The sequence below is a fragment of the Equus quagga genome, chromosome 10, assembly GCF_021613505.1.
Source record: "Equus quagga isolate Etosha38 chromosome 10, UCLA_HA_Equagga_1.0, whole genome shotgun sequence".
Classification (NCBI taxonomy): Eukaryota; Metazoa; Chordata; class Mammalia; order Perissodactyla; family Equidae; genus Equus; species Equus quagga.
Genome location: NC_060276.1, coordinates 65592491 through 65606136, shown reverse-complemented (window position 1 = coordinate 65606136; position 13646 = coordinate 65592491). Strand labels below are relative to the sequence as shown.

General features: G+C 38.3%; 1 protein-coding gene across 1 annotated transcript in view; it reads right to left on the bottom strand.

Annotated features, from left to right (window-relative positions):
* Positions 1-11217: 11217 nt before the first annotated feature.
* Positions 11218-13646, bottom strand: part of ZDHHC15 (zinc finger DHHC-type palmitoyltransferase 15) — a 70302-nt gene continuing 67873 nt past the window's right edge. Inside the window, exon 12 of the mRNA XM_046673814.1 lies at positions 11218-13406. The gene's annotated coding sequence lies outside the window, so the exon portion shown is untranslated. The remainder of the gene's footprint in view (positions 13407-13646) is intronic.

Here is a 13646-nt window from a genome sequence, read left to right as displayed (position 1 = left end):
ACAACCGAAATTTGTTTTCTCACAGTTCTGGAAGCTAGAAGTCCAAGATTAGGGTGCTGGCAGCATGGTTTCTGCTGAGACCTCTCTTCTTGGCTTGCAGATTTCTCACTATGCCCTCATATCACCTTTCCTCTGTGCACATGCATGCCTCGTGTCTCATCCTCTCCATAAGGACAGCAGTCTTATTAGAGTGGACCCCATACTTATGCCTCCATTTAACCTTAATTACTTCTGTAAAGGCCTTATCTCCAAATACCATTGCATTGGGGGTTAGGGCTTCAACTTATGAATTTTGAGGGAACACAATTGAGTCCATAACACCAAAGTTTGCTTTATTATTGAATGCTATAGTAGTTCATTTGTTTAGTGACTTTTTGAAAATATTGATATAGTTGGATTTAGGATGCCATTTTACTTTTTATTTTCTATATGCCTTATGTCTTTTTCCTTCCTCTATTCCTCCTTTACTGATTACTTTTTACTAAATGGATATTTTCCACCATAACATTTTAATTAGGTAATAATTTTTCACTATATGTTTAGTGACTTCTACAAACTATTTTGTGTAGACTATGCTTTTTTGTGTGTGGCACTGAAGTCTCTGTTCCTTTTGCTCATGTTCAGCTGATGTTATGACAGAGACTTTCTCGAATGCCAGAGCTAAAGACAAAACAAGGGAAAACAAAAGAAGCATATAAGAAAAGCAAAATCCCTCCCCCCTGAAACCAAACAGCTCTTACAGTTTTTGCAGATTGGCTCTGGACTGGGGCACTCCTTTAACACTTACCAGGCTTGCACTGACCCTAGGGATAAGCCCAAGGTGAAAGCTTAGACCTTCTCAGGTCTTTCCTGAGCATGCATCTTGCCCTGGGTGGGCACATGGGTTTCTAAATTCCCCTGTATCCATGGGTGCTTTTGGGTGTCCTAATTTTCCAAACAATCTCCTTCAGCTTTTCCTCTCAGGCTCTATGTGGTCTATGGTCTCAACCATATCTTTTGCCCCAGGTATCTGTGAGTTTTTAGTTCTCCTTGCAATATTTTCCAGCAATGCCCACCACTCTTCCAGCCTGAGTTCCAAGTTTGAAAAAACAGAGACTAATGCCATTCATCAGTCCTTCAGGTTTCCCCCAGACAAGTTAGAACAGACATACAGGGGTTAGAGCAGAATAAGTTCTGCTCTGCTCCCTGTAGAAGTAGAGATCAGGATCCCACAGTGGGAACATGGTCTGCCACCACTTCAGTACTGCCACTGCACTAAGGAAGAGGGGTGTGGCAAGGGCAAGTAAAAATGACACAAAGCTTTCCTGTTTTCAGATTTCTTTTTTATTCATTCACTGTTCACTTGGTTGATGTAACCATCTGACTGTTTTCCAAATTTCTGACAAAGTTGATCCAGACAGTTTCTGCTTTTTCTTAACGTTTCTGTGAGAGGACAAGAGCTTGGAATTGCCAACTCTGTCATTTTGCTGATGTTACTCTCTCTTTCATTTTTGAAAGATAGTTTTGCTGGATTTAAAATTCTTGGTTGATAGATTTTTTTTCTTTCAGCCTTTTGAATCTATCTTCCTTCTGTTTTGGCCTACCTTGTTTCCGGTGAGAAATAAAGTGTTACTCTTATTGAGATTGCCTTGTACATGATGAGTCATTTTTCTCTTGCTGCTTTCTAGATTTTCTCTTTGTCTTTGGATTTCAAAATTTTTACTTTAATGTATCTGAGTGTCACTCTCTTTGAACTTATCATACTTGGAGTTCACTGAGCTCTTGCATGTATAGCTTAATATTTTTCATTAAATTTGGGAAGTTTCCAGCCATTATTTCTTTGGATATTTTTTATGCTCCTTTCCCTCTCTTCTCTCATTGTGGTACTTTCATTACACATACGTTGATATACTTAATGATGCTCCACATTTATTTGACTCTGTTCATTTTTCTTCATTCTTTTTCCTCTCTATTCTTTGGATTGCCTAATCTCCATCATCTGTCTTCAAGTGTGCTGATTCTTTCACTTCTAGCTCAAATCTACTGTTGAGCACTTCAGTGAATTTTTCATTTCAATTATTGTTGTTTTCAACTCCAGAATTTTCTGTTATCTTCTCTTGTAATTTCTGTCTCTGTTGATTTTCTTTATTTGATAAAACAGTGTCATCATACCTTTATTGCTCTAATAATGGTTTCCTTTATTTCTTTGAACATTTTTATTATAGCTGTTTGAAGTCTTTGTCTGCTAAATTTGACATCTGGGTCCTCTCAAAGGCAGTTTCTATTACCTATATTTTCCCCTGTGTATTGGTCATACTCATGTTTCTTTGCATGTTTCATAATTTGTTATTGAAAATTGGAGATTTCTGATAATATATTGTAGTAACATGGAGATATTGATCACCCTGCTGTGGGACTTTTTTTTAGCTTGTTTTTTAGTTTAGAGACTTGGCTAGGCTATTTTAGTGAAGTCTATTTCCCCTGCAATGTGAAGTCTCTGATGTCACTTTTCACAGGATGCATACATTCCCATGAGACAACATACTTTTAGCAGGTCTCCTTTTTACTGTTTCTTTCTCTGATTTGTTAAGCCGTCTGCCTTTGTTGGTGTAATACCCAGCTGTTAGCCTCTACTAATTTGCTCTATTTTTTTTTTTAAAGATTTTATTTTTTTCCTTTTTCTCACCAAAGCCCCCCGGTACATAGTTGTATATTCTTCATTGTGGATCCTTCTAGTTGTGGCATGTGGGATGCTGCCTCAGCGTGGTTTGATGAGCAGTGTCATGTCCGCGTCCAGGATGTGAACCAATGGAACACTGGGCCGCCTGCAGCAGAGCACGTGAACTTAACCACTCAGCCACGGGGCCAGCCCCTGCTCTATTTTTTAAAACAGTGGCCTCGGGCATAAATTGCCCTACAGTCTGATCCAGTTAAATTTGGGCACTTTTGCAGCAGTAGTCTTTGAAACCAGTCTCTGAGGTTTGCTCCTACTACAGGACTGCTCTTGCTTTCTGTCTCTTACCATGATTCTTTGTTAAACATCCAGCTGGGCTATGACTTAGCTTGTTGCTCTAATGGAGCTGTAGCCTCCTCTTAATTGCTTACCACTAAAATCTCCATTGGATTTAAGAGCATCCTAGCCTTGAATTATCCTACATTGTGTTCCAAATAAATTCTGTTCTCTTGGGAAGAGCACTGAGCTATCTCTTCTTATGTCCTGCCTTTCATCCTTGAGCAAAATCTCTATACCACTGCTGCAGAACAGTTTGGAAGGAAAGTGGCCCACTTTTCTCAGAATGAAACTCCTGCTTTATGTTCAGGGCACTGGTTTTGGGTAGTAAACTCGGGTCTTCTTGGTTTACCTCTTCTGGAGCTCTCTCCTTGGCATCCTCTCCTTGCTGAATGAGCAAGCATGTGTGAGGGTGATCAGGGCAGCGGTATTCTCAACTTGCCTTGCCTGAGGTGGAACTACTGTTCCACAATTATGGGCTGGTGGATGAAGAGTCCCCAAATTCTAAACCACTCTTGCCTGGGATAGAGCTTCTGCCACATGGAACCAGAGCGTAGAATGAGAAATGTTGGTGGTCTGCCACTCCATGGCAGATACCATAGCCTTCACTGGTGACTAGAGGGAGAGGGAGCCCTGTGTTCTTGCCTGCATCTGCTTGGGGTAGAGCTTGAAACATGCTGAGCTGGTGAGGGGGGCAAATGGAGGGAGCAGGTTGTTTTTCAAATGCTACAAACTTGCTGTTACTAGTGAAATTTAGTAGATTTTTTTTTAAGATTGGCACCTGAGCTAACAACTGTTGCCAATCTTTTTTTTTTGGTCTCCTCCCGAAAGCCCCCCAGTATATATCATTGTATATTCTAGTTGTGAGCGACTCTGGTTGTTCTATGTGAGATGCTGCCTCAGCATGGCCTGACTATTGGTGCCATGTCTGCGCCTGCGATCCAAACCTGCGAAACCCCGGGCCAATGAATCAGAGCATGCAAACTTAACCACTTGGCCATGGGGCCGCCCCAGATTTTTTTAATCATTATTTTTTCATTTACTGTATGCTCTTAGGACAATTTCCAGAGATTTTAAACGACTGTTTTAAAACTAATTTTTACCAGTTATGATTCTTTTGCTAGAGAGAGTGTCTGTGGAGCTCCTCACAACACTATTCTGGAATTTATCTCCTTTGGCCATTATTTCTTCAAAATGTTTTTCTGCTCCCTCCCCTCTAGGACTAACAATTACACTTATATTAAGCAGCCTAAAGTTATCCCACAGTTCACTAATTATCTATTCTTTCTTTTTCAATCTTTTTTCTTCTTCTATTTAATTTTAGTTTCTAAACTAAACTTGCTATATGATCAAGTTCACTAATCATTTTTCTGTAGTTTCTAATCATCTGTAAATGCCATCCAGCACATTTTTCATCTGTCATTTTTTTAACTCTAGAAGTTCAATTTTTATATCTTTCGTGTTTCCTCTTTAACATGCTTTTCTTCTACCTTTCTGAACACACAGAATGTAGACATCATAACTGTTTTAACACGTTTTTCTACAAATTCTGTTGTCTCTGTCACTTCTGGGTCTGTTTTTACCAAAAATTTTTCTTAAATTTATTGGTTTTATTTTACTGCTCCTTTGAACGCCTTGTGATTTTTCTTTATTGGATTCCAGATACTGAAAATTTCATCATGTTTAGTGCTAGATATTTTTGTTATTAATATTCTTGAGTTTTGTTCTGGGACACAGTAAAGTTACTTGTGAACAATTTGATCTTCATAAAATGTTGTTTTTAAGCTTTCCTGAACAGGTCCAGAACACCCCTGAGTCTAGGCATAATTTTCCCACTATTCACTACATAAAACACTTGTGAGCACTCTATTTAGACCATGGTCCATGAATTACCAGTTTTTTCCACTCTGGCTGGAGATAAAATTAACTGTTTCTGGTCCAGAGATTCAGAGGTTGTTTCTCTTGTTACTTTTGGATGGTTCTTTAGGGTCCCCACTTTGAGAACCACTGCCGTGCAGCATTAATACATGCACAATTTAAAAATCTGTTAAAACTTTAGGCATGCATCTTACAAAATCCAATAAATAACAGGATTTGAAAGTAAAAAGGAGCATAATGCTCATACTAGAAAATTCTCTTTAAAAACCCATTTCTGATATTTAAAAACCAATGTCAATGTCACTAAAAATAACAGACATGAGCTAAATATTCCAACAGCTGTCATCTTAAAACTCCTTTAATTTGATGAGAAACATTTGGTCCTCTGTTGAAGGAAGAGAGGACTTTATATAGCACCTGCTGTGTACACAGCCCATCTCTCTGATATCCTTAGCAACAACCATTCTGCTGCTCAGCCAACTGCTCCAAAGCCTTGGGTAATGGGGTGGAGGATTATGGAAATAGCAAATTCTGAAAAATATAATAAACTCAGTAATAGACTGCATTAATTGGTAACCCATAGCCCAGTTTGATAATGTAACACAGTATCACATACAAGTTCACTTATTTGATTTGATGATTCTATAAAGATGGGATACAACTTAAGGTAGGAATTCTTAACTAGGGTATATGAATATATTTCAGAGTCTCTGAAAACCCTCTGAAACTAAAATTCTGTGTGTGCATGTGCACATGTATTTTTATGTGGAGACTGTCAATAGCTTTCTTTAGATTCTCAAAGGAGTGCATGACCAAAATAAGGTGAAGGTCCCTGGTTTAAGGCAATCTCAAATGAGTTCGAACAACTTTCCTCTCTCCCTCTTTTCCTACTCCCCCTTTTTTCTTTTGTAGGGGAGCAGAACTTGGCACCCCAAAATGTGTCTCTTTGGTTTAATTATTTTTAAGAACCAAATACTCAGGAAGAAACTTTGACCTTCCCCCTAACTGCCTAAAGGAATTTAAGGTAGAAGGCCTGTTTCAGAAAGGAGCTATCATCATAGATAACTGTAATATAATATGAACTAGGTGTGGTAGACAGGGAGGAACCTAGCAAGGCCCATTTGATCAAAGTGCTCCCCATGTCCCATTGTCTTCACAAGGTATGGCAAACATTTGTTTACTAAACATTTGCTTTTCCATCAACATGTGAATTGCCTTCCTCCCCTTTGCAGTACCACCCTCCCCCAAGATCCTCTTTTGTTTTTAGCTGAAGATGGTATTTAAGGTGGTAGCTTCAGCCATTTTGGGGAGTTACTCAGTTTTCCTGGGTTTCTCTCATGTAGACATGTTATTAAACTTTTATTTTCTCCTGTTATTCTGTCTCATGTCAATTTAATTCTTAGGCCAGCCAGAAGAATTTATAAGGGTAGATGACTATTTCCTCCTCCCCTGTACTTTCTTGACAATAGTGTTCACAAAGTTGGTAGCTCATGGCAGTGAGAATTATCATGAAGAAGTAGATTTAAAAGCTAGATTGGGTAGCAGTAGAAAGATGACATTAAAATACATTGTTTTATTTATCAACTAGGATTGTAGTGTCTATACCCTTTGAAAACAGTCATATGGAGGCAAAGTTTTTTCTGATAACTTTGGCTGAACTGAGGTTGTCCAAAACTTTCAGGTGAATAAAAAGTAGAAAACTTCATAAGTTCATGACAAATTAAAGTATTTAAAAATAATGTTTAGAAATAGATGCTCCAGGTCGTTCTGTTAAGATAATCAAAGGCAGTGATAGAAATGCAAATCTGAAGTTGTCTCTGGATCAGTCAGTAGGATACATAGAGAAGAGATAAATTAACTTTACCTTCAACAAAATTACAATTTAAATAGATTGAAAATATGTAGGTAGAAAATAGAAGGCTTCAAAGTTTAGAGGAAATTATAATGAAGTGGAAAAGGGGTTAAATTGTTAATTGTTAATGTTTCCTATCTCATCTTGGCTCATTTCCACCAGTATTCCCCTTTGATTTTTTTTTTTTTGAGGAAGATTAGCCCTGAGCTAACATCTGCTGCCAATTCTCCTCCTTTTGCTGAGGAAGACTGGCCCTGAGCTAACATCAGTGCCCATCTCCCTGTACTTTATATTTGGGACGCCAACCACAGCATGGTTTGCCAAGTGGTGCCATGTCCGCACCCAGGATCTGAACTGGGAAACCCTGGGCTGCTGAAGTGGAATGTGCGAACTTAACCGCTGCATCACTGGGCCGTACCCCCACTGATTTTTTATATGTCACAGAACCCTCAACCCTCAGCACCCAGTAGCCCTGCCACACACAGACTCCTGTGATTCAGAAATGACTTCAGGTTTGCATTTGTAGTGGGTCCCTCAGAACCACATTACTCTAAGTGCTTTCTAATTGTCCGGGGCAATTTATGTATGGTATGACCGTGAATGGGAAAGTATAACACTTTTTGACTAACTGATAACCTATATTCTTTAATGTTTCAATAGCAAAACTTTTGCTTCCCCTACAGCCAATTGTATTTTATTTTCATTGAAATTCTTATATGCTGTGGCCAAATTTATTTTAGAGTTTGTCAACGTTGTCAGGATCTAGGTCTGATACCGTGCTAATTTCCAAAATTGATTTGAATACTTCAGTTAAGGTTTATGAGGAAAATTTCTTTCAAAACCATAAACATATTCAAATACTTTTTTTAAAGAGTTTGCTAAAATGTGCTTTTCACTGTCATAAATTTTCCACCCCTGTAGAGTTGGAAGTCTAAACACTGAAACATTATGCTACTGTGTGAGAATGAATATTTTAATATTCAAAGAGAAACTGACTAGTTTTTCAATGTCCCTGCATATGGTGAGAAAATTAATTTCAAAATTTTGTTGTTTATAACACGAAGAAAATGCATGTCAATATGTTTACACATTCTTATATAAACCATTATATCTTTATAAAGTTTCCTTTTAAACATCTATGTCTTGAACTTCCTTAGTAACCTCTATTCAAATAAGATTCTTCTGGGGCCGGCCCTGTGGTGCAGTGGTTAAGTTCACACATTCCGCTTCAGCGGCCCAGGGTTCACCGGTTCGGATCCCGGGCACAGACCTATGCATGGCTTATCAAGCCATGCTGTGGTAGGCGTCCCACATATAAAGTAGAGGAAGACGGGCACAGATGTTAGCTCAGGGCCAGTCTTCCTCAGCAAAAAGAGGAGGATTGGCAGGAGATGTTAGCTCAGGGCTAATCTTCCTCAAAAAAAAATCAGATAAGATTCTTCTATAAAGGTTTCCTCTGTTATGCCATTTTTTTAAATCTAGAAAGAAATTAGTTGTCCTTTGTTTCTAGTATTTGAATTTTTTTGCAGTGTGCTCATGATGCAAATTCAAGCTGTTTGTAGCTGATGCATTGGAATAAATAAAATGGGATTTTCAGCTAAGATGTTTCAAGTCTTTACCTGGGACAAAGTAAGCACTTTCTTTATAAGCTTAACTAGAATAAAAGACTTCTTTCTGGTTTTGTGTTAAGCCTGACCTTTACAGGTTGGGCATCTCTGAGGTGATTCAAATTCTCCATTATTAATTAGTCACGATCAGCACTGAGTGTTCCAAACTTCACTTTTAAATGCTCTGCATTTTTGTGGACTTCTGCCTTCTTGTTGGCTAACTGGGGGGCTTTTCTCTATTCTGTCTGAAAAGGACTCTGTGCAAATGGTGCATCTAGTGAGGGAAAACTTATTTGGGGCTTACTTAATAAGGGTCTCTTAAAATATTTCTCTGAGGGTAATGTATAATTTAGGAACAAGTGGACAACTGTGTTATTTTCTCAGAATCATTATATTCTTTTTTCAGGTGACATGCATCTGGAGAACAGTAAACATAGTCTTCAGTGTAAGAAAAAGCAAACCAGAGTTCATATCACCCTTAGGCACAAAAGGGAAGTTCTTTCTTTTACTTTTTACTTATCACAATAACAGGAAAAGGCAAAAGATGTGTGAAGCTGAGCAGAAATTGAACATGATTAAGTGCCATTAGACAAGTCAGCTTTCTATCTAAAAGCCATTGCTGCTAATTTACCAACTCATATCCATGTTTGAACGTAAGACAGAAATACTGAGCATGGGTGTTTGGAAGATGAGATGTTACAGAGGAGTCTACATATCACACATACCAATCAACCTGGGAGTGAATAAACTCCACTATACCCCCATGAATTGAGATATACAGAAACTTCCATCAAAGTGGTTTGAAATTTTGGGCTTTGCCAACGTTGTTTAACAAAACCATAATACATAAAAGAAATGACAATTTTATGCATATACTTTTAATAAAGAACATAGGAAGATAATGCTGGTCAGTGTTTGTGGATATTTCTGTAGCAATACATATGTTTTTAAGAATACTATATACAATCACTTTGAGCAGACTGGTGGAAAGGATTTGCAGCAAATGGCAACTTGAGCTTAACTGCTGAGGTCCCCAGTGCCTTTCTTTTTATGGCTCTCCAATACATTTCCTATATTACCAAGACCCAGTACCAGATTTCCTGCTGTGTCCCTTTGCTGATTTAGCTAGCAGAGTGACAGCAGTTATTCCTTGAATGCGTCTTATCTTATTGGTTTTTTTTCTTTTAGTGTTTTCCCTACTAAAAATCCATTTCCTGATATATTGAATTCATTGTCTGTTTTAACTCATTTTGCTGATGGCCATATACCAGGCTGCTATGAAGAACACATTTAATAGTTTTGACCATTATGTGGGACACAGCCCTAGCCCTTTTGGGGAAGTAAATAGTCATGGGTTGCATGCTAGTAGGAGCCACCCATTCATTATTATATTGCATAACACCTGCATGCAAAAGGCTACAATTTAATATGGTACATTACACCTATGGTTAAAGAAATGCAGATGTACCATACCTCATAGACCATTTCCTACTGATTGGATGGAGCTCATGAATTTTCTAAGAAGATGAGACTTATGGAAGTGTCTGACAATCTTTTTAGATGCCTTATGTGCCTCTGATAGAGGCACAGATCATGTCTTTTGCACCAACTGAGTACCTCAGGTACTCTGGGAGCAGAGGTTCTAGAATGTGTGAATGGAATGTTCTTCACTTGCAGTGACTATTGGACTTTTTTCTAAAAGGAGAAGACAGAGAATCATTCCTTTAAAGCATTTGCTCCTAAAGACTAGGCAGCCTGCTTTGGGGGGCAGTGTGTGTGTGTGCATACGCGTGTGCACACCTGTATGTAGATATGTATGTGTGATGAGAGGTGAAAAAGATAGGTGTTGCAAGACTGCTACATTCCTGTGAATTTGGGCCATGTAAAATTTCAGGTGCACATTACAATAACGTATATTTAATTTTCTTAAAACATACCTGCTAGGATTGTGCTTAAATCTCCATTAAGCTCAATGCCTATACTTGGTGCAATTTGGCATAAACATAGGGAAGCATATTCTTTTCCTTGGCAAAGACAGCCCTGAGATTGGGCTCTATGGGTGCCGGAGGAGATAATGACACTGGCTGATGCCATGTAGTGTGAAATATGTGTCACATGGGGCCAGTGAGGGAAAGAGGCACATATTACATTTCTACCACATAGAAAATGAGTTTTATAAATTGCATACTTTTAAGATTTTGGACAAAATGGGACTCTTCTGAAATGTGATCCTGCCCTCATTGCTCTCAGTGTTCTAAGCTGCTCCATGGTAATTCCAGTACTCGGAAGCCAAGTCACTCTAACAGTGTACTGGACATGGTAACTGTGAGTTCTGCCCCAAATAACTATGTGCTTTTGGAGGGCACTTCATTTCTTTTGCCCTTAATTTTTCCAGCTGTACCATGGGGAAAATAATTTCTATTCTGTCTCTTTCTAGTTGGAATGAAAGGAAAAACATTAATAAAGTACTTTAAACTCTGCAAGAACAAATCAGCAATGAGAGCGTGGAAGAAAAGAATGGAGCACACTAGTTTGCTTAGAAATGCTGTTATAGTTAAACTTTTCATTCCAGTCCTGCAATGAAAGACATATAAGAGCACTAGGGAGTTACATAGCACCTTTCAACTGTAGGATCCTAATAATGAGTGTCTTTGTTTTGCAAATGGGGAAAATGGGTACCAAAGATTGGGGAATGAGATTCTGCAGAGGTTATTGGACAGGGCCCCAAGGAAAAGCAAGCAAAGGAGCCAGATCAGGGTATGATAATTATCAAACAAAACTTTGTCTTTATCCATATTCAATTGGTGGGGATGCCTATGTACAGTAGTCAATACTCAATGATCTATGGATAGGGATATTATCAGAGTCTATAAACTAGTGGAACAAAGGTACAGATAGGAACAAGGTTTCTTTATTTCTCCAAGCCCCCACGTAAAACCCTGATTTATTTGGCCTTTTGAAGACAGTGTAAGTCTGGAAGACATTAAACAATCAGCTTTGCATTATAGCTCTCCTGAGCTTTACCCTTCCTGTGTTTCCCTGCCGTTTCCTGACACTGTCTTTTATGACCTGATTTCTATGAGTGCTGAATGCTGATACACTCTGTGCATCAAAGAAGTTCTTGATTCCTTCCTGGTTTTGAATCATAGTTAGCAGCTACTCTGCCTAAACCTCTGGCAGAAGATGATAGATGGAAAAGGGAAAGATTGCTTTGAGGCCCACTGGCTATGGAGTAAGTAATGGCCCTACCTTTAGAGAAAGGTGCATTTCTATATGAATAGAAGGCAAGGCTTATCCATCATAAGACCATATGGATGGCCAAATAAACTTTCAAGAGAAACCTAGATAGGATAGTGTTTTGGAGGGAGAGAGGAAGGAGAAAAATCTTCCTATCTGAACATATACAATTTCATCGTGAAACCCAGTGTGCATAGTCTTCTAGCCTGCTTCTTGGTGTCTGAGTTTGAGAAACAGTCCCTGGTCCCAATAGACTTAGTCATTTCTAGTGTTCTCTCAAATGAAATGCTGGCCACAATCCATTTAATGTATGCTAAAAGTCTTACCTTGACCAAAATTTCCTAGAGAATCCAAATGAACAAGTTTTTTGTTGCTTTAAGGAACTGGATTGCTCACTTTCTCAGCTCCACTAGAGCCCTAAGACTGAACCGTTTGTGGCAGGCAACTCTTTTTTTACTCAAAAAGCTTTCAGGGGGGAAAATTTAGTAGACCTAAGATCCCTCTGGGAGCTCAACTCCTTGGTATCTCTAAGATGCCTCTAACTCTCACTGATCTCTGTAAGAGTTGGGGCTTCTATTGTCAGCAGATGGGCACTGGCTGAGAAATGAAAACCATCAATACTCTTAGGTATTATTATTATAAAGAAGCAGCATTAGTGTCCATACTCACTGATTCAGGCACTAGGACTAAAAGAACGGCTGATTATAAATAAATGGGGAAATGGATGTAAACTATCTTAATGGCTGAGCTGCCACTGAAGCTAAAAAAAGAAAAGAATTGCCACATTACTATTAGGCTATCACTATCTGTACACTAACCCCTGCTGTGAAAACATTGATCCTTTGTGCTAATCCTTAGGCTAATTTCAACTGTGAAACTTCGCCTTTATGAACAGTACTGTAATTAAACCTGAAAATCACCATTAAACCCTTTAAAAAAATCTATGGTCTGTAACTTAGGCTTATAGTTTTTCTTTCATCATAGAGTAACCCATAAAGGCTAAAATAAAGCTAGGTAGCAAAGATAAGAATAAAAGTAATTGGAGAATTTTACCACAGTCTGGCATTAAAAGTCTTTAAAACACAATCATTATATTTAATACTGTGGCAATCTGACCTGATCTTCTCTGTTAGCTGTGGTGCTTTCAGGAACACCACACCTCTATGACAGAGAAGAGGTTTTACATTGTTGTTCAATTCCCAGTTCAAGCACCTTGATCACAGTGTATTGAATCTCCCTTTCGAATTTTAGGTACCTGATTTAGGGATGGTGTTCACAGCTCAGCAAATATCTAAATTTCTATTTATGGAAAAAGCACGATTGAATAAAACCATCAGAGTTTTTCAACCTTGATTTTCGCAACACTATGGTAGACTTTTGTGTAAAGATGCTGCACATATGCATGCTTATAAATGCACATGCACACAAGCAGCAAACATAGTTTGATTTCCCACAATACCACAAAGACCCTATAGATATGATTAATAGTTTTTCCAAGGGAGATAAAGACTCTGAGGAAGTCTTTTGAATTCCTCTTTACCTGACAAGAGGAATGGAAAGAGCCCTGGAAAGATATATATGTTACACATTTAGGCTTTCAAAGATTGGAGGAGGGGAAATAAAGAAAGAGAGGAAGACTAGCTTGAATTAATTGCTACCAGATTGATGAGTTCAGTCAGTAAATTAAATAACTTGTAAAGTCCTGAAACATCTATCTGCACAGCAAGTATTTGATGGGATGCTTTCAAACTGTGAAGGTTTCACTCCGCCATGGTGACTTATTTTGAAGATTAGAATGGTTCCCAACATTGAACTCTGTAAGCCTCATGGGAGATGGAGGGTTCTAGGAATGAAAAGAAGAAATTCACAGGTGAGCTGAACAACTGTAAATATCCACACAGTAACATCTATTGACAATAATACATAACTGTAAAATTATGTTTATGAAGAGTATGGGTCAGCATTGAAAAACAAGTGAAAAAAGCAGGATGCAAAATATTTACAATGTTATAATTATTTTTAACCCAGAAATTGTATCTGGAACAAAAGACTGAGGAAATACACTAAATTGTTAAAAGTGGTG